The sequence below is a fragment of the Lepisosteus platostomus genome, chromosome 10, assembly GCF_059453375.1.
Source record: "Lepisosteus platostomus isolate fLepPlt1 chromosome 10, fLepPlt1.hap1, whole genome shotgun sequence".
In the NCBI taxonomy this organism is placed as follows: domain Eukaryota; kingdom Metazoa; phylum Chordata; class Actinopteri; order Semionotiformes; family Lepisosteidae; genus Lepisosteus; species Lepisosteus platostomus.
Genome location: NC_142620.1, coordinates 56178703 through 56205134, shown reverse-complemented (window position 1 = coordinate 56205134; position 26432 = coordinate 56178703). Strand labels below are relative to the sequence as shown.

Here is a 26432-nt window from a genome sequence, read left to right as displayed (position 1 = left end):
TCGGTCAGCATCTCTACTCCCAATTCAGCTTTTACTCTGTTTCCATCATTTGTTAAAGGCTACAAAAAAGATCTGACACACAAGGTCTGACCTTGTGTGTCATTTCCTGCATTTGTACATTTTCTGTTGATTGGTCCACATCAAATTTTAGGGTAACTTAAGACAATCTGTCAGCCTGCTGAAACTGACCCACTTTAAGAAGGCGCCAAACTGTCTCAGTCTTCCCCAATGTTTAATTCGCTGTTTGTGATATATTAAACTACTTTCATAACCTGAGAAACATACAAAAAAGAATGACTTTGAACCACTGTAAAGTACGCTGAAAAAGCCACACAAAGCACGTGAAGAACAGGAGAGATAATACAAGCCCTGCACATCCTTCCCTGCTAATCTGAGAACACACTGAGCCCCCTCCCCGGCCTCTAGTGGCATGGCAAACCCAGCTACCGAAAGTAGCTGCTAATTATTGCAAAAAGATGTAATTCACTCCTCAAAAGTCATCTGAAATATGTAAAGCGATTTATTACATTAGAAAGGGAGCTACAACACTGTGTAACAAATCACCACAGAACAGCAAAGAATCCATTGTTTTGGGGATTAAAGACAACACTATTTATTTTAATTTTCCTGCTGGTTTATAAAACACCCCAAGGGGGGCTTTCCAGAGTGTGTTGAGATAATCCAACAAATATGCAAATCCTCTGCACTTCCAATGGGCTGCAGCAGATCTGAGGGCCAAAGCTATCAGCGCTCACCCCATGCTGATTAGAATTACTACCATGGAATCCATCATTGACAAGCCTGTCCTTTCTCCAGATAATTAAGAGGCTCATCCTGTTAAGTGAAGCCCGCCTATCCGGGAGCACTCCTTGGTCTTGCCTGAGAAAACCGCTGTCTTCCGAGTGCTGAAACGTCTCACCTCTGCCACAGCAGAGGTCAGCTCTTCACACATCACTCGATTCATCCTGCTTTGTCTGCAGCCCCCCCAGAGCAAGATTACTGGACTGGAAAAGCTATTAGTAGTAATGAGAATCGATGACGGCTTTGGAAAATACTGACTCACTTAAGAGCACACTACACGGGTACCCCCCAAACTTTCTTTATGAGCTGGTAAACACGATGCTGCCCCTCCAGCAAGTTGTCTGCAAATGGATAGAACAGACTAACAGGTCACTGGGGGCAAGGCTGGGGCTTCTAATTGCAAACATCGCTCCACTGTCCAGATGTCGCTGTGGTGCTGGTACGCCGGGCCGCGCCGAGCTGCGCCACGTGCCAGAGAGGCCGCAGTGAATGATGACCCCCCTTGCTAGAAATAACTCACTTTTATTACTTTTTGAAATACTGAAAACAATCCTTTAAAACCCCATTCAGAACGCAAGTGTGGTGGAGGAGCAAAGCAAGAGCTCCGAGGTGTATGGATAGGATTTAAATTTAGCAGACCGGACAAACATTGCAGTCTCCTCGGCAAAGCTAAGCACACGGCTTGCCTGCATGCAGAGCAGGGGGTGCGGCATCAGGATGTAGCAGAGTCATTAAATGTGATTGAAGAACATCACAGAAATCGTGATTCCAGTGTTTTGGTATCCCAGTAAAGCTACCCTGGCCTGTGGAGATTTCATCATTCTGATCTCTTCATCTGTCAAAAACAATGCTCTAGTTATAAAAACCCTGCCTCTCCCCCAATACATTAATTAAATATCAAAAACTACATAAAACCACAGAACAAAAACACAGCTGTATTTACACTGTGAGAGCCCACCTCACGTCTCTGCCCCTTGCCCCTTAAAAATACTTCATTACAGAAATATATAAATAAATCAGCAAACAGCCTTACATCTAAATAGCATCTGTCACCGCCTCAAGGGCAAGTCAGATAATTGGTAATCATTACCCTGCTCTGGCAACACATTTCTCTCGCTGTGTTAATTACGAATAAAAGAGCAGGCTATGTTTAAATGAACCCTGCTGCCAGTACCTTAGTCTCAGGATAGGCCAGATTTTAGAATGTCGCAACAGCTATGAAATCATAACGAGCTCTTTGCTAACAGCGTCAAAATAATAAGAGCCTGCCGTGACTGCTTGAGCTATATGCACTACGGGAAAGGAGTGATTAAAGACGAATCTGGTAAAACAAGGAAAGACAGATTTTATGTTGTATGGAATTATGTTAAGGGCATATCAAGCCATGGATATGCAGTGCTGCTCAGTACTTCCAGTTAGTCATGATGCTGTAGTGACTCACTGTGAATCTGTAACTGACACCTGAGCTCCTGTGACTAGGTGGACCACAGGAGCACTAGTTACGGCTCACAGACCAGCACAAGTGGGGTCCCAGCTGGCGATGCTCCAGTGTGCAGAGCACTTACTCTATTTTTTCACCACATTCCACCTAAAATAAAAGCGATTGTAAGTACACTTATGAAATAAAGCACAGGGCAGAGTTAATTATGTGTTGCACAAACAAACTCAACAGGCAGCCCAAAAAATGACTCAGAATTGATCAGAACTCTGAACCCCCCCTGATGAAGCACTAATTATAGGCCATTAGCAGGGTTCCTCTTTTTTACAGAAGCAACCTCCCAGACTGTATAATTACATTGTTGGGCCTCACCAGTCAACCTCCCTCTTCTGCATGGCTCTTGACCTAACTTTCTCAGCTCTGTCAGGAAGAGGCACAGCCACGACGTCCTGGCTGCACTCGTTACGGCATTAAACCATGAACAATCTGCTTATTGCTGCCTCTTTAACGTCAACTACTTCATATCACAAAAATAATCTTGTTTTTCCAGAAATGCTGAGAATTGCTCCTAACCAATATGACAGGCTGGCATGCTCAGCTCTCTGATGATAAAAAAGCAGACTGTCTGCCTTATTTAAGTGTCAGTCATCACATCCTGCAATGTAAATGGCTCGCAAGAGCAACAGAACCTCTTCCTTGTGCTGTATTAGCCCAGACGCCTGTCCCATCTCACTTCAAATTCAGTCACAATCCTCAACTGGGTTTTGAAATTATTCTCTCTTTTAAGAGTCTCTTGGAATGAAGTGAATGATTTATGTGCCAAATGTTATTCAGATACTTAGAAGATAATTATAACAACAACATCTCACCAACTCCCAATTCCCCCATTACAGATGCAGATTTGATCTCTACAGTGTGTGAATGGGCTATATTCAGTGCCTTGCAAAAGTTTTCAGCCCCCTACAAAGTTTCCATATTTGGCTACTGTCACGCTTTGGTTCACAAATCATGATACCTTCACATAGGACTTCACATTTAGAGTCTACATCATCTACTCCACACTGATAAAGTTCAAGCATGCCGATAGCAATGAAAGCACTGCTCCAGCTGTCAAGCACGGGTGGCAGCACCATGTTCGGGGATGTTTCTCATCAGCTGGGACTAAGAAGGGTGTCAGGATTAAGGGGAAAATGGATGATCAAAAATACAGGTGAATCCTAGAAGAAAACCTTCCTGAGTCACCCAGGAAGCTAAAACTGGGTTTAAAATTTTATTTTAACTGGACAACAATGCGAATAGAATAGAATTAGTAGGTAAAGATTGCAATTGACAAAATAAATGTAAACGAATAAGTATTCCACTAATTTTCCCATGCCTGCTTTCCACGTTGCCTGAGAATCAGACCATCTGAATGGCCTTGAATCAGTAGTCAGGATTTTCCTGTGCGGCACACATGATAGGTATGCAAAAGGAATCACCGGCAGCCACACAAACAACCCCTTTCAAAATCATTAATTAAGGAACTGGGGAAACACAGCAGCTGTTAAAACTAGAGGAAGAAAAAACACTTCTCCCTCTACACCATGCAGCACACCATGGGGAGCATAACAATAAATTCTCAGGCTATTCGAAGAATACGGCAGTTTGCTCTTCCATCTATAGATGCAAAATGGTGGGCTTTGCAGCTCCTATCTGATTGTGCACATGGAATATGTCCACGTAATTTATGCTGAAGAGAGAACAGTGCCAGAAGTATGACATGGGCATAAGCACCAATAGCCAGAAGCAATGCTATTATAATAATAGCCGGCTTTTTGTTTTTATTGCACTGCTCAGAGTTTATTACCAATAAAGAGGTTCCCATTCCACCAGCAGACATCTAATCTGACCCCAAAACTGACTAGCTGTCTGTAAGAAATATATGTGCTGTTTATGAATGCATGAGTTCACTGGAGCCCATAACACTGACACAGTGGTCAAAAGCAACCCAGTTCTACACACAGTTAGAAACAAAGCACAGAGCACCACCCTGTCCTTTCATATACTGATCAGAAGACAGAAAAAAAATCAATTTGCTTTCAGGAAGAAGTAAGTGCAGTGCCAGACATACCAGGGCAATTTCAAACAGAAAAGTCCAATTTCCTTTATTTTTGCACTCCACAGAACAAATTTAACTGATTAAACTGTATGGACAAGAAAATAATTATCCTAGATGTTGTTTTTTTTTTCTGTAAGCATCTGCTCTTCTTAATATATCAATTTATGCAAAGAGCAAACTTGAAGTGATGTGTCTTCAGTATTAACATGTTATATTAGTATGTACTATGCATATCGTTTATATATAGAAAACTATATAGTTATGGGTAGAGCCATAACACCCCTCAGATGTACTTGTTCTCCACCCTGTGGGCCTCCGGCTCCCCAGAGACAGGTGGAATCCTGTGTTATTTATTTTCATAGCTACAAGCACACACATACTGTATATATTGTACATACATATATTCATGCCTGGGGTGTAAAAACTCTCTATACAATAATACAATAGATAATTGAGAAATGAACAGTAACACAAAGAAAACCTGAAGCACTAAGGTACTCACTATCAACACAGAACATGTATAATTTAGGCCTATTGATTTTTAAACTTGGCTGGAGAGCTATCACATCAGATGGGGCTGTCCCGTTACTCTTCCAAGTGCGATAAAGAAACCAGCCCTGTTCCCATCTCCAAGTGAAATGTCTTCTATGACTCCCGTTTTGTTCAGGGCACACAGAGGCTACAGCCGTGCAGTTCTGACTATCAGGGAGACACACTGGATTTACAAATTATGTAGTCAGCACAGAGAAACTTTCGCAAGCATGCAAAAAGTAACTGATTGCAATGAAAAAAAACCTAAAAAGTAAAACATATATGCAAATCCGCATACCGGGTTTATAGTATGACAAATTTAGAGCCTTCTTCAGGCACTACAGTTTGTGTCTTTTTTAAAGGACTTTGTTATTTCCTAGTTCAATAGGCAGCCTGTTCAAAGAAAAAGAGGCAAGAAACTAATGTGATTTTCTATGACACGCAGGCTCCCTCACACCTCAGCAATCTGGTGTTGATGTCATAGAAGAAGCAGAGACAAGGTGCTTTGTTGAGCTTGCAGCTGTCATTTCTTCCCAGATTGTTCAACACATAAGGCAAAGTCAGTTCTCTAAAAATAATGACTGTGACTTAATTCAAAACAGACAATAAACCAAGAGTGGCCTCTATCATTTATTACATCAATAAGAAATTAAAAGTTAAAAAATACTCTCTTGCAGAATCATTAATAATACCACTCTGAAATTGTACAAATGTGTGTGCAAATGAAGGCTTAAATAATGTCTGTTGCTTGCAAAAAAGAAGCAGAGGCTGATCAACTGACTAACATCAATCTTAAATGCTGTCTGAAAATAGTATATTTAGAGGAATTAATGGTGATGCCACTTCCTCGTTAACCTATGCTGTCTGGAGTAACTATACAACCTGTAGAGGCATTGCTCTAAATCATGTAATTACAAACAAGGTCATAGAAACAACTATTAAAACTAAAAAATCAAATATATATATATATTGAAACAGGATCACTGGGGAAAATCAACATGCATTTAGAATGGCAGAACTAACTTGTTAGAATTTCTTTGAGCTTGCAATATGTAATGGACACACATACTGTAGCATAGGATATGGAGTTTTTCAGAAGGCTTTGGATAAAGTTCCTCATACAGAAGAACGAGCACAATCTTAATCTCCATCTGAAGCTAGATTTATTCTACCCCTTTCCGGCTGCTTTAGTGGATAAACACAGGGTTGACCTCAGAGCCTGCAACTGTGATGCCACACTACTATATTCATATAACAAAACCAACACATACGCCATTACCAGTCACGGAAGATTGTAAGCCTGGGGTTTATATGCTGACACGATTTGATGTCATAATCATGGGACTGTAGGAAATGGTTTGGATGATGATAATAATATCCAAATCATCCAACATATCTAGATTTTTAATTGAAAGAATGGAATAATGTTAAAGCATAAAGTCCAGTAGATTCATTTATGTGTTTTTGCAATGATATGAAGGCAAACATTAATTATAGGAAACATTCTTTTTATGCTGTTAGGTGGTGAAATGCTACAAAATAGGACAAAAATCAGCACTCTTGTCTACTCTCTGTTCTGGGCAAAGCTCTTCCATGACTTTCCATGATAATCCAAATGACTAGATAGTGACAGGCAAAAAGGAGGGAAATTGGCATTACTGAGTGATTAAAATGCCATTTAACAAAGGCATACAAATATCTAAAAGCAACAGAAGACCTGAAATTAGTGCTGGGGCACTACCATAGCACCAAGACAACCAAGACACCACAGCAAAATTCCCAGTGTTCTGGATTTCCTGTCAAGGCAATGCAAAGAGAATTCATTTATACTCTCTTTCACTAGCCAACCTACACAACCAGGAAGGACCAACCCCTACCACCCCCCCACAAAAAAGCCTTCCATCATTAATAGCCAATTAACTACGACGTATCCATCTGTCAAAGGCTTTTCCAAGCAATTAATGGTGGAGGGCCAATTAGTCCACAGACATCACCTTCGAAATTCTATTTTTACAGGACAAAATCAGCTTTAAAAGGCTTTTTGGCTCTTTAGACACGAGAGGACACTGACATCAAAGGGGAAATAGAAAAAATAATAAAAGGAAATAGGTTAGAAACAGGTAAAATATTAACATCTGAAAGCTTATAAAACAATGTGCTTGGATAATCAGCAGTAATCTGAGAATGGAACCTCGTCCTCACATCTAGAACCTGATTTTAACATCTTTGGCTTCAAAGGGGTCTAACAGAAACGACAGCCAAGTGGCTCTTGCAGACAGATAAGGACTGAAAAAGTACTGCTGACCAGGGGGAATAAAAACACTTCTGACTGCTGAGAATGAGACTCATGTTATCTTTTAAAAAACTTCCCATTCACCTGGGGGGTCAACGGATATATATCAGAATGAGAACCATTACCGCCAGTAGGGTCGAACCAGAACAATACAAAAAGGTAAGAAAATTGATGGTTAATGTTTGGGCAAAACATGGTCTCCTGCTTTTGGCTGGCCACACCTGCATGCTAAGTGTGGTCTTGTCACCCGAGGCAGGAGATAACACAGTATCGTATCATTCCTAGGCCTCCAATATAACCAGCCCAAAAATGAAAACGTATCTTATACCAGGAAAAAATTCCCGACGTGAGATGCATGGGCACATTCTTTAAGAAGCTAAAGAAAAAAAATAATGTTACACAATTAAAAAAAAAACACAAATAACGAGAGTAATCTCAGAATATTAAGAGCCTGTGATTTAAAGTCCGGTAATGAGATGCCCTGGACAAAGCCCTCAATTATCTTCCACAGACAGGAAACCTGTAATGATTTTAACTTCTAAAAAATTCACCACCAACATAATCTTGAGGTTGAAAATTCTCTCTTCCAGATGTCCATCATGCTTGTTCATTTTGCTAACAGATTTTTCCTTACAAATCAGAAATCGGGTAAAAATTGAACAATGAACAAAACTGAATGCTTCTCTAGCGTGTAAGAAACAAAATCATCAGTTATAATACTTTTTTTAAGGTAAAGTCTGCAGTCTAGAGTGCTAATAAGCATTAAAATTGATACAGAAAAGCCCCTAAAAGCATTACTGAAACATGTTCAAGACAGAAATAAGCCTCTTCCTTAGCTCAGAAGTTGCTAGGATTCATTTTTCTGTCAATAATCAAGACACGGGCTCTCAAATTACAAACCAACCATTGTTTCCACAGAAGACATCCTTACTGTAAAGGACCTGCACAGCATTATGTTACAGTACGGGGGTACAGCACTTCATACACAAACAGCTATCTGTGTTGGACACATTTATGACTGAAAAGCAATTGGCTGACTATATCATCTACAGTCGGGGAAAGAACTGTGCCCTCACTTAATTAGGACAGATACACAAGCAGACATGAACTGGAAAGTTTTAAGTCGGCTACAAACTACTTAATTCAAGACCCAGATTAGACAGCACCATAATTTATTTAGGAAAAACACAACATAATCAAAGATTAAGGAACAAGTGGTGTGAGAGGATGACAAAGAGAGCAGGAATATGAGGAAGAGCAGCGTGGGAGGGAGGGAGAAAGGAAAAATAAGAATGGGTACGGGGGTGAAAATAAAAATGAGGCTAAAGAGATCAATATTCCAGGGGAAGTGTGGAAAAAAGATATCTTTAAATGAACAGAGAGATTTAGTAAGAAATTAGTTGATCACTAAGAGCTGAGGTAAGGTGTGAAACCAATTAAAAGATCATTCCGGCTTCTGGTGTTGTTCTGGGTCTTTGGATCTCTACAAAAGGACGCAGGCAGAAACATCAGGATAGTCATAGCTGGGAGACATAAAATAGAAAACTATGGACTTGGAGAGATCTGAGATTCTCACTGCGCTCACACGTTCCTTGAAACAGTCAGACAGACTTCCTCCTGTTTCACCAATGTAATGGCAGTTTCCTTTCTGCAAAAGAAGCAATACATAAGATTGCTGGACTAACATATCCTCTGGGTGATCTTGAAATGGTCAGAGAGGCCATGCGTGTGCATGCAGTGTGCTAATTTATTGCAACTCTGGCAATAATCTAGAAAGACAAAGAATCAACACAGAGTTATCCTCAGAAAAGGTTCACAGAATCAGAGTGAATCAGAGTGCTTGAGAGTGAGAGAACTATTTCCCATCTTGAACCACAGATTAGATTTTGTATTCTCACACTTCACAGTCACCTGTGAGTTTTAGCTAAGAATACGACCACTAACTCAAGCATTTCCACCTGCCCAAAAGACAAAAAAAGGTCAATAAAAAATCTATACAACTTTACTTTATATATTTATTCATCTGAAATAAACAATCTCCAAAGGCAATGGGCCAGTTGGATTAATAACCCTAATAAAATGCAGAAATACGGAGTCTTTCTATATTTTAACTATTAAGTGTTAAGCTGTTGGTTTCAAACTGATCCTGACTGACTGTAATGACTGCTATTCCTGTGCAGCTATTAATACAGGCTGAGATTTTTTTACATAAGGTTCGGCTAAGATAATAAGCATTCAGAGATAACTCAGAACTAAAATGGAACAACCAATCATGTTCTTATAATTTTATTTTTTTTAAAAGCATTATCATTCTTCATGACCCAGAAGGGACCACATTTCAGAAATAACTATAAAAAGTAGACAGGGTGGAAGTTTAAAGCATATTAAGTGCCTTGGCCTTCCCCCAAACCTAAATCTGTCCTGTATTTTGAATATGATCCCCATTTGGCTCCAGATTCTTATTCCACACCACTGATGTTCATCTCTGCACCACACATGCAGAGCACAGAGCCCCTGCCCCCCCTTCCCTGCACCACCTCCTGCACTGCCCGAGATCCAGTAAACAGCCCACAGTCGGATCACCCAAAGTACAGCAGCTCCCCCTCACTCTGCAGGCTCTGCAGAAATACAAGAACAAAAGCACGCAGGAGAGGTTACAAACAAGACGAGGCTTTTGAGCTTATTTGATTGCTAGTAACTAATGAATTGGAGGATGTCATCCAGACATCTCTTCAGAAAAAGTCAAGGTATCGGCTTAAATAAAAGTGCCAGGTTGCTTATTCCAGCTTCCCACAACCCTTTGTGTACAAAATGCTCTCCCACCGAGTTTCCACTAGTTTCCTCTGCTTCTTATGAAGCTTCTTCTTAAAGCCGCCTTTCCGGACTTTGAATACTTCAATCGCATCATGTCAAAATCCTCTCTTTTCCAAACTGAAAATATTTTGTTCCTTGAGCCAGTCAGAGAAGGATATTTTCTGTTTGCCTTTTTATTTCATCCCCACTTACATGTCATCATAAAGACGAAAGTCTTTTTTACAAGGAGTGTTTCTCATCGTATACCCACAGATCATGTTTTTTCTTCACTCACTTCAGCATTTGTACAAATTACATGTAATCTGTAACATTTTACCAGCTCTACAATTTTGTCTTTAAGTTTCCTTTCCTGCTCCTGCAGTGTTTGCTATTTTGCCGTTATTTCCTCCTATTTTGGTATCAGCATTGAATTTGACCGTTTTACTAACTAGGTGAGAATCGTCTATATCACTGATATAAACTACAATGAATTGTCAGTCATCACACACATTTCTCACACCGCGCAAACAAACACATTTCCCCAAATGCCCATAGTCTGTTATTTGATGCAAATTTTATGAGGAACTTTATCAAAACAACCTGAAATAAATAGAGTATAGCGTATGTTCTGTGTGTATCCTTTAATGTTGTTTCTTGTTTTCCAACTCTAACAAGATAGTTAAGCAACAACTACCTTTTAAATCCATGATGTGTGCCCCTTAGCATCCCATTTCTCTACAGGTGACCCTTCACTTATTTTGTTTTCTAACAATTAATCAGTTCCAATGCATTACGTTGTCTGCAATTTCAGGATTATTTTTATGTGGAACTTTCTCAGAAGCCTGCTAAAAATCAAAACATACCATGCCCTGTCCGTAATAAGCAAAATCTCTGAGATCAAACACTAGTTTTCATACTGAAATTACATCCATTGCCTTGGGTCTCATCCAAATCAACACATTGCCAATAAATCCCATGAATGAGGGTCGATGTTTTTAATGATGATTAATCCTCTCCAGTACAGAATGCACTAAAGTTGAAGGGTGAAACCCCATCTCTTTCACATCAACAACATTTATTTGTTGGATTCAACATTTAACAGCACTTAACAAAATAACCTGGGGAATAATATATTTTAGCTCCACCACTGTGCAGGACATCATTTATTGTATCAGTTGTGCTCTTAATATGCACTGTGCATAACAAAATGAAGAACTGCTGGGTGCAGCATGCTATACTGTCTTATTTAGCACCTTGCCAAGCTAACAAGCTTGGTATCTCTCATTGAAGAAAGAATCTTAAGAGTCAGAAATATTCATTGGCCCACAAATGGAACAATAACTAAAGAAGGACACATTAATATGCTTCTGAAGAAAAAGCAGAGAGAAGGAATACTGGTTACGCTGGATTTCATCTATGTACAGCCTTATATGCAGGGACTCAGCCTTCACCTGTCGAGAATGGAATAATCTTGGTCACAGGCTATCCCAGGAGATTAACTCTGTTGCATTTTACACTGGCAATATAAACTTTACAAATATATTTGGTGCTCAGCAGAGAAGAATACCTAAATGAAAAGAACTGAAATACAGATTCCACAGATCAAGGGGCACACTTAAACTAACTCGGAGCAATGGTATGCACATTGAGTTACAAAGAAAAGAAGAAAAGACGAGCAGTAACCAAATCAGCCTCCATGACACTGAGGTCTGTGTCTTAGTCGATTACAACTCAGGCAGCATGATGTCTTTCCAAAGCATACAGGTTTCTGCTGGGTTTATCAGCCAAGACAATGTGTGTGCTTGTTAGCCTACTGGAAGCACTGCTTCTTCATGTATAATCTGACATTTGTGTCCCTCACAGACTAGGCCATCCATCAGTATAGGTATCATACCTCTTCTATAACAAAAGATATGACACTAGCTTTGTAAGTGGTCCATTCAGAAGATATTACAATGGCTCTTTCATATATCTTATGTTGACAACTAGGGCTCCATTAACCTCAGTCAGATGCAGAGAGCGTGGTAATGAACCACGACAGAAAAGTGCTTAATTCCGTGCTTGAATGCTAGACAAGCACAGTGCTTTCTGTGTCCTGACCAAGATTTCCCAGGCAAAAGCATACTTCTTAGACCAGAAGGCAAGGATTACAACAGGATAGGCCTATGATGAGTCAGATTTTCTTCTAACTGTGGGCAATTATTGACAGAAGGAACCCCAAGGTCTCATAGAAAGATGGTGACTTGTGCTGGAATGACTTCATCAAAGAGGTATCCAAAAAGCAGACAGACTCCCAGACTGAAAGTCAGCAAGCAAATATCCCACTTACACACCATTCTCATATGGTTTTCATTTTATACAGATTTAAAATACATCTCAACTAAACCCTCACCTTTAAAAAATTAAAATCAGATTGGCATTTTATTGTAATGTGTGGGAGTATGGTCTCTAAACGGAGCTTCCAGTATTTTAGACTCACAAAAATGTCTAAGAAAAAAGAAAACTGAAGAGCATACAGTTATACGATTTCCATTGCTACTGCAAATTAGTCATATGATACTGACTAACCTTTATATAAAATATTCATGGATGACTCTTTCAATAAAGGTGAAAATGTTAGAAAACTAGTAAAACTGTTTTTAATGCTAACAGGAGTTACCACTTCCATGATAATTTTAAACACATAAATCTATGATAGGACATATCTGCATCAGCCTGCTGACAGATCAGTTCCAACGAGGACATCCAAGTAGATTAATCAAGATTTTTCTTCAGAACACTGTATGCCAGTCATCAGTCATGCCAGCACGGCTCAGAAACCTTAGCTCAGATGCCAGAAAGCAAAATCAGTGTGCCTGCCAATGAGAGAAACCTCCTGGTACCATTTTCCTGAAGATACATGGCAATGTAACCAACTTCCTCACTCGCCCACCTCCACTCAGTGCTATCTTGATATAATTACCTTATCACTGCATGACAAAGGAAAATGTTCCCTTATCTACGGTATGATGAGGGCTGTAGAAATTCAGTGATGCATTTTTCCCCACTTGGATTACACAGATGAAACAAATTAGAATCTGGAAATATACTTTTGCACCATTTAAACAGTGAAAAAGGAAGATGTTACAAAACGTCTCTGTGTTAAGGTCTACTGTGTAGCACTTTGTTTTAATAGCTACAGAATAAGGATAAAATCCTTCAAAAAACGTATTCTGTTAATAAGCAGTGAACAATAAAAGGCCAATTAAGTAATTAGCTAGATTACAATAATGTAAATGGAAGTAGTTTGGCAGATCACTGAAGAGATCTTCGCATTACTCCAAACAAGAGAAATAAATTACAGAGATAGAGCTGGATCTTTGTCTCCTTGAAATCACTTTCAGGGTACTCTGCATGGAGTGCATCATTTCTGGAAATACATTCTGACAAATGAGGTGAAAAAAAGAAAAAAAAAGTCCCCAAATCATTTAATTGTCCCTCGGGTGTCTTCTTACAGAAAAACTGAATATTAAAACTGGTTAATGTTTCCCTGCAGGGCAATTCTTGCACAGGGACTGCATTTCAACTCTTTTTATCTAGTCACACAAACACTTTTGCTTAGCTTCTTCTTAGCAATTAGGGGAAACCAAAAACAACTTGAGACAAATACACACGTACTTATAGCCAGGATAAAAATTAAAGAGACAAAATGTCTTTATGTTTCAGAATCTCATTTATGCCATCTCATAAACTGAGAACTGTGTTACTATCAGTGCTGATGGGTTTGTTTGAAGAAGCAGCAATCATTAGTCCCCTTCTCTCTTATCACTGCACAAGAAAATATACTGTACAGACCAACACTGCCAACCATATTGTGATATGCTGTTGAATTTCTGCATGAATCACAATACATTTAAATATTCAGACAGCCATACAGTGTCACATAGCTCAATAAGCCGATAGTGAAGAACACAAAATGGTTCTTTGTTTTTTACAATGTTTCTTATATTATATAAACGTTTGTGGCATATTTGATGTTCTTGATATAAATCACAGCTAATTATTTATACTATTGTGTCTAGTCTGAACACTGTAGTACAGCAGACATCACTACAGTTTGGGTAGTGCTATACACACCTGTAGTAGTAGCATACCGTGGAAAACACACACAGTCCCCTTGTTATCAGACACCTAAACGAGCACCCTGATCGTGGAACATTTGTAGACTTATATCCTTCCTCTGAAACAGTACACTCTGCACTCAATGAGAAAACAAAAGTCTCACTGCCTTATTTACCATCAAGCATTAAAACTTTCACTTTAAATCCAACATGGCTCTGAGATAAGTATGTTGACTTGAGTTGCGGGAACGTAAATTACTCTCCCATGAGTATTGAAAAAGGCAAATACATACAAAATTTTCTCACAGTAGATTTTAATTTAGTATTCAGATTGATAACATTCTGTCTGACATGACAACTTAAAAAAATGTGTAGCCCGTGTCATAATTTCCTTCTGTTCTGATTAGAACTATGATACATAGTACAGAGGGGATGAGGGGGGCACAGTGTTGTAGTAATTAGAGCTGCTAATGAGCAAAGATCTATATCAGCATAGAGCAATCAATCACTTAATCATTAATCAATCACTTAACTGGCACAGCTTCTTATTATTGCAGAAGATTTCATTGAAGGTAAACATTTGTTCGCTGGAGCTCAGACAGAGATCCCCTTTACAGCCTGGTACTGAGAGATACCCACTAGCGAGAGCTTTCTCTTCGTGTTGCTAGGATACAAATCTTCCACACGAATCACAGTGGACATATTGTGGGTGCAGTGCCTCCCCCTTCCACAACAGCCAGCCCAGTGCACACCTCACTTCACGGCAGAGGCATCAGGTTGTCAAATATCATCGGAAATTCAAATGCTTCAGGGCTTATCAATATAATGCTGAAAATTAACTGAAGTACCTGAGAAAAAGGACACTTAAATGTTTGAGATTTTACACTGGATCTGCCAGAACCCAAGTACTATGGAAAAATAGACACGAGAAAAAACACATTCCAGGAACCTGAACAAGGTTTTGTGCATTTCGTAAATTTCCCCTTGCTCCCATGGAGCAAGACAGCAGCTGATACAACCTTTTAAACCTTGCATCCAACCCTCAAAAACAGAGTTATACTTGGATTTAAAGGGGGAAAAATCTCTATAGTGAAATGAACAGTGGAAAGCACAAGTGCTGAGGATAGGTGATTCAGAAAAAGAAAAAAATCAATATCATGCTATCTAACTCCAGGTCTGTTGAAGCTCCGTAGCAAGGTTATGCCAGCCTTTGTAACCAGAGTTCAAGATCAATATGGGTAGCATTCAAGCATTAATTACCCCATTAGCACATTTTATCTAAAACAAATCCCTCACACACAGCACTAACAAGGTATGTGGTATCCCAAATCTCTGACACAATTCCTCTTCTTTTCTGCCTACCCAGTAAAGTTTCATCTTGCATGGAAATAAACAGGTGCATCACAATAAACATGCTCCATTTAACACACTGAAAGCTCTGTTCTTCTGTACTCCAGCAGAGCCCAGGCCATTCCTGCACTTCCTCCTTCATTGCCTGTGACCCAACAAACAGCCCACAGCAGGGACTGCAAGCCGCTCCCCCTCGCTCCAAATGCTATGCATTCCCCAGACTCAGCTGAGAAATCCCAACAGAACGCAAGAAGGATTAAGAAAGGTTACAAACGAGAAGAGGCCATTCGGCCCATCTGGCATGCTTTCTTGTTAGCAGCTTATTGATCCAAGGATCTCACCCAGCTGTCTCTGGTAGGCACCGGCTTCAGTTACATGGCTGGGAAGCCTGTTCCACTTCCCCAAAGTCCTTTGAGCACAGAAATGCCTCGTGTTCTCAGTTTAGTTATAGTTTCTACTTGTTTCCTCGGGTTCACATTTCAATGTTGATTCTGAAGAAGTCCACTGGGCTGAATTCATCATTGCTTTTGAGGATTTTGAATTATGGTATCAGGACCCTTCATAGCCTCTGTTCAAGGCTAAAAAGATTTAGGGATTTTATATCCTGTCAGAGCAGGATGATTCTTCAAGCTCTGGGATATATGGGAAGTCTAAAGCCATACAAAGATGACACCACACAACTAAGAGACATGCTATAATATCATTCATGTAAAAAAATGTACAGCTTAAACAAAACATTAGAAAATACAGTGGGTTACACTATTAAAGACTTAAAAGATACCCTGGAAGTTTGTGTTAAAAGTGGCAATTGAAGAAGACATGAGGAAACAGGATATTTCTAAGAAATTTTTAATTCTGCCTTTCAGAAATTTTCCAACAACTCAAGTGTATGCCAGGCTTTCACCAGGGCTCCCTATAATTAAGCCACTTCTCACCATCCAGAGTTTACAAACCATTTAGCGTCAAAGATTAAGTATGCCAATAAAACCTATTCCTATTTCCATGAAGCCCTGTGTTCTTTAATCACAAAGCAATATGTCTGCATCTGTAGGATTCGGCTGTGACAGCAATGCAAAAATCAGACATCCAAAGGCTAAATGTCAGACATCAAGCTTAATCTTCAAATAATTTAAAACACACGAGCCAAGAGGAGGACAGAAACCTGAGGTACAAAAAGCGGCCAGCCTGGAAGATTCAAGCTGGTCATTCTAATTACTTGAAAAGCACACGGCGACCACCTTGCGCTATGAGGGAGAGGTCTGAAGTCTGGATCTGCAGAAAACCAGGCAACAGACAGGAAGTTCCTGAGAGCTGTCAGAAGTACAGTTTGGTCCATTAGCTGCAAGCATGATAGAGCATCTGTGTGTGGCCATGGAAACCATCACACAAGTGAAACGATGGAAGAGCAGCGAGACAGATGTTCACTGCTAAACTACTGCAACAGTAAAGGTACAATACAGAATGTGCCCCAAGACTGAATATGATAAAATGCAGAACGGCTATAAAATAAATAATGGTGGCAGGATTTTCACACTAGAACATAAATAGCTCAGTATGATAAAAATCTATGTATAGAACAATATTTATCTACAAAACAGTAATTAAAGCTTCCAGCAGTGAAATCAGATACCTACCAGACCCCCCAGTGTAAACAAGATGTTGCAGCACAGCGATCTGGGCTAAATTAAAACATTTTCACAATGGTACAATTAAAATGCAGAGGATAATAATAAGGAAAATAAAATATGTTGTAAGTATAGTTAAATGTTAGGCTATAGATTAATACAATCTCACTCTTTCTGGACAAATGTTGGGCTTGTAGTTGTATACCACTGTTTATATGTGAACTTTTTACATCAGTATATGTAAATAATTAAACTGCCCCAAGTTACGATGTAATGTACATCAGATTTACAGAGTTTCTAAAAAGATAAGATGAATGATAAATGCCATTCAAAATACCTACTGAGGGAAAAGAGCATCCCTAACACTGTAATTGACAATAAAACCATGCAAATTGGAAATTACTAGGGATTGCAAACAATTTGGCATAAAGGAACATTTTATAATCCCTGGTAATTAGAATGTACTGGATATCTGGAGCTTTGTTCGTGCTGCAGCATCATTCAGGGAGCTTAATAACAGGGACAGTAATGATAAAGCCACGAGGCAAGACAAGCACAAACTGTATTTGTAGCATGAGAAAGAAAAAACCACACATCAGCACTTCTGCGTTTCTTATTTTAAAGCAAGCGGTTCTCAAGTCAAGGGACATACTGAGAGAAAGCTGGAGTCTCTGAGGGACTGAAGATGGGCCTGGGGCAGCGCTCAGAGATAACGTTACCCTGCACAGGTGTGTGTGCACATAATGGACACATCCCACTGAGAGATCAGCTCATCCTCATCAAGGCAGAGCCAACCTGAAAAGTGCCTCTAATGTGCTCTAGCACTGAGAGGCAAAGCCCCCTTTGTGTATCTTACCTTAGTGATTTCCCCCTCAATGTGTTTTCTGAATGAGCTGTAAGGTATACTGAGCCAGAAATGCTAGTTAGCAGGGCACTGCACTAATCCAGTCTGGGGTCCCATTACTCAATTATTACATCCAATTCACTTCAGCAGCTCATCATCCCCAACACTTCTCTTTCCGCAAAGCGGACTTGAACTTGTCAACTTCTGCTCACCCGACTGCAAAGATTTCTCTCTCATCACGGCACAGGCTAAAAATAAACCCAGCTGCCCTACAACCCCCGTTCACTCTGGCTTTTAAAACACAAAGACAGAACAAAGGGAATAAAGAGCGACATTTACTTTTATAACAAAGTGAATAAATAGAGCAGATTTTGCGAGATGATTAGTAAGTCATAGTGTCCATTCCCACTGACACAGACCTCAGCCTGCAGCAGTAATGGTTTCAGACGTCCAGGGCAATTTGTATGGATCAACTGTGCCATCCAGCGACTGCACCAGGGGTCAGTGAATATTAACCCTCCCTGGGGGCACTCACACTGGCAGCCTGCTTCTCTTCTCCTGTCTTCTCAAGTGCAGAGCAATGGAATAACAGTCTGATTAAGAAACAGCTCAGATTCCTTCGGATGTGAGAAAATCAGGGGCATTCTGCTTAGCATTATTTTTAATGCTGTGAGATCTGCCACAGCTGCAGATGCACCATGGAAGGAGTTATTCACGGGGATTAGATCGTGTCATAGACCACAAACGCACAGCCTACCAGGCCTCCTGCACTCCATCCCATAACTTCATACGGGGCAAATCAGATGTCTTTGCCCACCTGTGGTGTATTATATTACATGCTAAGAAAACAAAATATTTTCTTTTTTGTACAGATCCTGTAATAGTTTTTTCCTTCGTCATAGCTGTCAATTTCAGTTTACAGGAGCACAGTAATGCCACTCGACAATGTGTGCTTAAGATCTAAGAAGTGTCCGGCGATTATGTGTGTATGATATGTCCTGCAACCTCAGTGGCTTTGGAAGATACTGACGTTTAAATGCAAAACACCAGAGAAAGAGTCATATCTCACCACTTCTAATAGCTCAGCGGCAAAATAATGCCATTTTTAGGAGCACTCATTGTATTTTTGCATCTCAAGGGCTACATGGTGAACTATCTACACATTAAAAAAGGTTTTTACCATTAGTTGTAAATGTCTTGATCGTTTTACATGACTTCCCAAGAAATGTTGAACATTCGCATGTATTATTATTGCAGAAGCTATTGAAAAGGAATGGTAAGGTCATAAAGTTATAATCCAGACCACATCTACAGTTACCTGAAAATGCTGCGTGGAACCTTATGATAAATTCACATTAGATAACAAAAACAAATACACAATAAAAGGCATAAATATATTTCTGTTTTTAAAACTGTATTTTACAATACCTATTCCACAAATAATTTGCACAAAGCTACAGACCGACAGTATCTCCCAGAATCATTTAATAAAGTACAATATTATGCAACAAAAGTTCACTCCAAGACAACATCTGCTTCAAAAAGAAGTTTAATTTTATTTATATAACATATATAATTAAACTTTTTGTATAGGCCAAATTAAATAATAAGTTTTAAATGTAAGATCATGTTTGTTAAGAAAAACACACAATCCAAGTTTATAAACAAAAGTACCACATTTTGATTGTGTGTACCCCATCTAATCAAAGAGATTTGTATGCAAACTTATTATTGGTACTGAAGCCTATTAATACAACATGTTACTGTTTTCTCATTTTTGTGAAGAGACTGCATTAGACTTTAACATTTAAATCTCTATATGACAGCCAGAATATATTTTGAAGCAGTGGACTCCTATAACCTGGGCAATTATCTTATCTTTTTGTATCCAAAAAAAAGATGTAGCCATCTAATTTGCTGATTTTGCTGAAAGTACAAAAAGAGACAGCTCCATCCTCCCACATAACTGATTTGTCTTCTGAATAGTGGGTACAGTAATATAACCCCAGACCCCATACAGCAAGAACAAAACTCTAACTGTAACACACCCAGAATAAGTAATCAGCAAATGTAAAAACCTCCTAGTTTTGATTGCTCACATCTGTTCAGACTCAAACATATTCCCCATTCTTGCTAAAAAATGTCTTATTGAAACCATAAATGTTTCTTTCTGCTACATTAATCTGCTCTTAATCTTACTTTAAAGAAAAAAAACAAAAATTGTAACTTCTCCTGGGAAAATTGCCAGCCACCTTTTTACCAGCAATGTATATTTTACAGATCCTGCCAAGAAGAAAATTGTATCCCTTTAAAAGCAATGATAAACCAGGACGTTAAAACTGAGGGAAAAATACATCAGGGTCAGTAAAAAAAAAACATTTCATGACCGGGAACTGGTTCAGAAGTAAGCATCAGGCAACTCTTTAATGGAGCATGGTAGATTTGACTCCTGGCCAGGGGCAGTACGAGAAGCAATTTAATAAAATACATATTGATCATGCTGCACGACTCAATAGCAGCCACGTCCTCATCCCAACATGAAGATATATCACAGCTGCAGAACAGGGAACAAAAGGCTCCCTTACTAACGGAAAGATAGAAGAGACCATGGCTGAAACACACACGTGCATCTCAATCACCATTTTAGTCCGAAAATGAGTTATTAATGTCAGTAGGAAATGCAAGCACCAATGATCCAATTTTAGGATAAAAGCCATAATCACAAGTCACATTAAAAATGACCTGCAAACTCCTGATAGTGGGAACTGTAATGGGAGTCAGAGTCTGAAATGTCACGATTTTACAAGCAAAAGCCAGCAGCAGTAAAACAAGGAAATATTCTAGGTTCTCCACACCAAGTCAACTTACAGATAATAGATAAAGGATGCAAAGCAGGACAGCAATGAGTTCTGAACAGGCCAGGTTTTACAGTTATTGTATTAACAGATTCATGGATTGATATACATTATTAATACGTACAATATGTTGATTTCTGACACTTTTTTAAGTGTTTATGAGACTTTTCAATTAGAAATGTGTAACAGTCCGTCATCATTCATTTCCACTCAAAGCTGATTAGGACTTCACTGGAGGATTCAACAGATACAAATGTACTAAAATATCAGCGCAGAAAAAAGGTTTTACCAACCAATTCTTTGATTATGTGTGCAGTTTGATTTTGCATACACCCTCAAACCCATTTGGAACAGTACAAGAGTATTTGGTATTCCAAGATTATGTTAGTTTACATCAGTATTGTATTTAAGTAGCGGTACTATGCTAAGAGATGGCCCATTTAATGACGCTACAGGTAATGCTTTGAGCTGCATTCATTTCAAGTACGTTTATTTTCTTATTTTCTAATGCTTTGAGCTGCATTCATTTCAAGTACATTTATTTTCTTCATTTTTCTAAGGAAACCTTAATTATATTTTTTTGCAACGCTACCATTTTTTAATTAGTCACTTTTTTCACATCTAAAGCAAGGTTTACCCTAGATAAATACATTCTACATTGTTAAGAAGGAACCATAAGCCTAGGGCACATTTTGTTAAAATGAAACTCCTCCACTCATTAAATCGCTGTATAAAATTATCTTTATATAAAATTAGAGAAAAAGTAGCATGCTATCTGAACAAGGTTGTTTGAAGCAGGAAGAACACAGTCGCAGGCTGTTCAGTGACGGAAATGCAGTGTGAAACTAGCACCTATTTGCCTTCATAATATCTCTCGTTCTGCCATCATAACATCTATCCCATCACAGCACAGTTGTCATGGAAGGACAAGTTCCAAAGCAGCCCCAGCCTACGTGACAACAATACTGTCCGAATGGATGTGTCGACACATTTTAAACTGCCACTGCTGTGTTTAAAGTCATGTCTGTCAGATGGGACAGGTACGGTCTACTTCCATTGACAACATCCTCCTTTTCTTTTGGAATCCTAAAATAGTTGATTTAGAGCTATAACATAATAAACCAAGTTAACATGAGCATTAATGTGCCATGGGAATGACCATATCTTTTTCATTTTAAAGGTGCCACGACACAGAACAGTGAGAGGGACATCACAAGTCCCCCAAATACTTCAATCACTGCGTCTCCAATAGACCCTACCACAAATGTAGGCGCTGACTCAGGTCCTTCATGTGTGATGAGTTTCTGAAAGACAGAAAACTCTTCAGTAATAAGAGGAATATGAACATTAATTAAGCCTAGCCCCACCTTTTATGAAACAATATTCTTGTGCATAAGCAGTGGTCTGGGTTTGCCCCAACAGTGCTTATGCACTGATTGTCTAGAAATTGAGAGAATCCTGTCAAAAACATTAAGTTTGTTCAGATAACTAAGAATGGAAACTGTTCGCTGAGAAGTAATAACATGATCTTCATTGAGCAGTTAAGTTTTTGCTAAACGTATCTCATCCCTGCTAGGCAGTGCACAATGAAACAGATTTGGAAGACTTTAATCCTAAAACTAGTTCAGGGGTTTCCAGATGGCTGCTGTCTGAATTATTACAGATATAGTGTAGAAACATACAGATGACCACATCACCCTATTTTAGCCAATGGCTCATAACAAAGTCCATGGGGTATCCAGAAAAATACAGAAGCTTTTCACCCATAAGCTCAGCAATGTATTAAAACAAGGCTTTCACTCCACGATCATTGCAAAAAAATCATTGGTTTGTTTTTATGTAATTAAATAGTCATTAATACAGGTGTCTTTCTGACTAGTGCCTTCAGGCTGTTAAACAGACTATGAAGTTAGCAAAGCTGCTGCAATGAACAATGTATTTAAATAGGCCAAGAGTTCATTTCACAAAGGTTTGTTTGCTTTGAATTGTTACAGCCTGCCAAGTTTCCTTTTCTTGTGATGTCCCTTTAGAACAATTGAATGCATTTGTCAATTACTTCATTCCACCACCACCATCCTTAAACCCTCAAATTATCTCTTACATGAGCCAAACCTGTTTCATGAAAACAATAATCATACTGTATATGCAATAATGCACACAAGGAGGAGCACTTTGACAAAGAAAAGCACAGATATATGTAATCAGTCCATACAAATATATCCAACATGACACTTTTGTCAGCTGTACAAACAGAACTATTATTTCCTGCTGATTTCATCAATAAAAGTGTAACAGTAACTACTATAATGCCATTACCAGACTCTCAACTATAAGACAAAAATAGCTTCTGAATATATAAAAATGCAGCATTATCATTTGATGCTTCTTTGCCTTTTTAAAAAGCAACACTAGGTCTGCATACAAAATGCAAAAAAACAAAACAAAAGAAAACATGTTGATTAAATTTCTTCAACAAATATTTAAATAAATGTGACAAAAGGGGTATTAATAATGAAAACATTTTAAATGCATGCTATTATTATGAATAAAAGTGCACGCTCACAGTGTTTTGAACAATGCATTAGGACTCCATTTTCATCATTTACAGAAAAGTATTTGCATTGGGCAAAACATTAATAACAATATGAAGAATTAAATGATTCATAATCTAGGTCTGCTTCCTTGAAAAACACTCTGCATAAATCAATTAAAACACAGTACCTGTCAGGAGTAGCTGTAATAGCACACCTGACTTAGATGTACCAGGGAGACAGCTTTTCACTTTCAATTTTTATTTTAGCAAAACTCATGAAGAAATCAAAAACATTCAGTCACTTCAGTTTCTTTTGGACATTAAACAAACACTGCAACCTCTATGCCACTCCTGACGCAGGTCCTGGGATCTTCTGGCTGCCAGTGAGGTGCCAGCCAGTCTCTAAATGGCAAGTCCACAAGGCAGCCAAAAATGTCTGGAAGCATTTCACCTCCAGTTCAGCAACTGTCAAATCAACACTTTCACTCAGTAATCAGTTTTGCTCTTATTAAAAGAACCGCTTTGACACATCGTTCCCTGCAAAACAAATCTAAAAACACAGTAATGACATTTTGCTGTAGGCTTTGTTAGTTCAACAGCACTGGGCTGTCAAAGAGAACCGTTTTCTCATCCCCTCTTTTCTTATTGTAATAAAACCCTTAATTTACATTGTATGTCCTTGACTGCCTTGTTTCCATAAAATAAAATTGGATGAAACAGGATTCTGCTCAACCTGAAGCTCTCACAACATTAGAGTATGCACATTTAACACAGGTAATAACTTGCAATTTAGATCTACAAAAACACAAAAATAATCCACACTTTGACTACTTTGTGTGGGTCAGATTCAACTCTGAAACTCTGAAAGTCATTAAGGTATTTTACTCTAACACCGTCACTGAATGTAACCTTCTTCATCATGAAAAAGATCTGGTGAACAGCGAATCAATAATACAATAAAGCCATTCCCAAAGACCTTGGGTATTTCATCAATGAGTTAACTGTTTTTTTAAAAAACACAGAAGTTCTTAAAAGCCTCTTAAAATGTCACCCAAAGAAAAACCAGCTGCTTGCAATACACAGATTTGGATTTTATTATTAAGGATAAGTCTTTTGACACAATAACTGAATACCTGCATCTGAACCATGGGATGTGCAGGAAACCCAATACACTTTTAGCAAAAAAGCTATACATGAGTCACAGGTACAGTTGCATGTATTTGAATGTCACTGCATGCATGGTATTGGAATGAAGTTCTTCTCTGGTGTGCAAACATTACACAAACATGAAGGGAAACAGGCATTTACAGCCCAGTGAGTCATCAGACATACTAAGCTCATTACAATCACATCAAAAAGTCAATGATAGGATTTGTGCGTTGGAGTTGTTACAATAGACATTTGGCAAAAACACAAAGGACGATCAGAAAGTTCTTGCTAGCGTGTACACAATGTCTTACATTGTCTTGAAGTGACATTAAACAAAGACATTTTGAGAATAATATCGGTAACGAGAGCTTCAGTACCTAAACAATATCAAAGAAAACAGTAACACAATGGATACGAGCATCAAATAAACTTACCACACAAATGGAAAAAAAAACTTTTTTATGACGAACATATAATTTTTTTAGAACAGATTGACTTACATTTTATTGAACAGACCTGACAGGTAAATTCATTATGATGATTGACATCTGTCATCAATAGGGTTGATTAACAGGGGTTCTGCTGTGAGAGTCACAGGCTGGTGGTGTGTGTTGTCACCACTGGAAACAATTAGACTAAAGTTCTGCACATCAGTGCCAAACTCGCTCACATCCATCAGCATGATCTACACAACCTTGATCATCAGTAAAGAGGGCTCTGCAAAACTGGGGTGTTTCAGTCAGCATACTGAAGGTGTTGTTCCCTTGATAAGCAGGGTGAATTGGTTACTTCTTGTGTTTTCCTTCTGTCGAATCTCACCAGGCTTGACATTTAACAGATTAAATCACCTCCACACCTGTACAGAATAAACTCTCATTAAATGGGTGTTTAAATGCTTACTCCAGTCAAGGTCACTGGAGTGTATCTCGATAAATTAAAACGACGCCAAACCCCCTTAATCAATATCGAAAATCCGTCTACATTATTTTCCTGAAGATATTCATGCATAAACTGAGTGATAACGTTTTGATTGCTAACCATATGTGCTGTAACTCGCAGTCGACAAAGGCGTCCACTAAGCAAATGGACAAACTGCTGACCAATAACAGAACAGCGAGATTTTCGTGAAACGCTGCAAGATATTCACGGTGCGAAACAAAGCAGCATTCATACCCTGTATTCGACAGAGGTCACTTTGTGTTTGCGAATTCCTCCCAAGGGGAAAACTCCCTTTAAAGCAAACCTAGAGTAGACAGGACGAGGAAAACTTAATGCGCTCATGCCTACGGTTTAAGGAGCCACGCTCTCTTTTTCTCCTCTGCAGTTGTGCTTCAGACGAACCACATTATAAATTAGCGGACTACTAAAGACTAGCCGGTGCCAGTTTCAGCCATGCTTGGAGCACTGCGAATAGTCCGATGTCAGATTTCTAAGACTAGCGCAGAAAATAAAAAGAACAGTCGCTGCCTAGCAGTAAACGGACTACATCCAGCTTTTCAAAGTAACGGACAAACTTTGGTGGTTCCGGGATGAAAGGCAATGAAGACGCAGGAAAACGGGTGAATTTTGCTTGTCACTAAGGATAATCTACAGCACTTCATTCGCCCGGATATGAATTGGGTTCTCAAACAGCTAACAACACGCCTGGGCCAGCCAGTAGTATACCAGCGCCTTCAGACAAGAGGAACATGAGCTTGGAGAAAGCAGACCAAAACAACTGAAACTTTCAGCAGCTGTGAGTGCCTCTGGACTGGGCAGTTTCCGCCGCAAGGAAACGCCGTTGCATTGCACACATTAATCAGCATAACAGGAAGCAAAGGTTCATATTAGCCGAATGCACTACCCATGTATGAACGAAATGTTGAACACTTACGTGTTAAAACTGCTTCGTTCAAGAATCGGACGTTTAGTCCGCTGTCCCTTGTCAACCTCGCATTTCCTCCTGGTTACCAAGCAAGCGGACAACAACAAGCAGAGCAACCTGCCGAGCAAGAGGGACGCGGACCTCTGCTCTGAACTCTG

General features: G+C 39.1%; 1 protein-coding gene across 10 annotated transcripts in view; it reads right to left on the bottom strand.

Moving 5' to 3' along the window:
- enox2 (ecto-NOX disulfide-thiol exchanger 2) overlaps window positions 1-26432 on the bottom strand; it is a 186028-nt gene extending 159596 nt beyond the window's left edge. For 7 of the 10 annotated variants that reach the window (XR_015924979.1, XR_015924980.1, XR_015924981.1 and 4 more), the window contains exon 1: window positions 26284-26431. The gene's annotated coding sequence lies outside the window, so the exon portion shown is untranslated. Of the gene's footprint in view, window positions 1-26283 lie in introns of all 10 variants that reach the window. The other 3 variants (XM_088597498.1, XM_088597499.1, XM_088597494.1) reach the window with 2 other exon arrangements.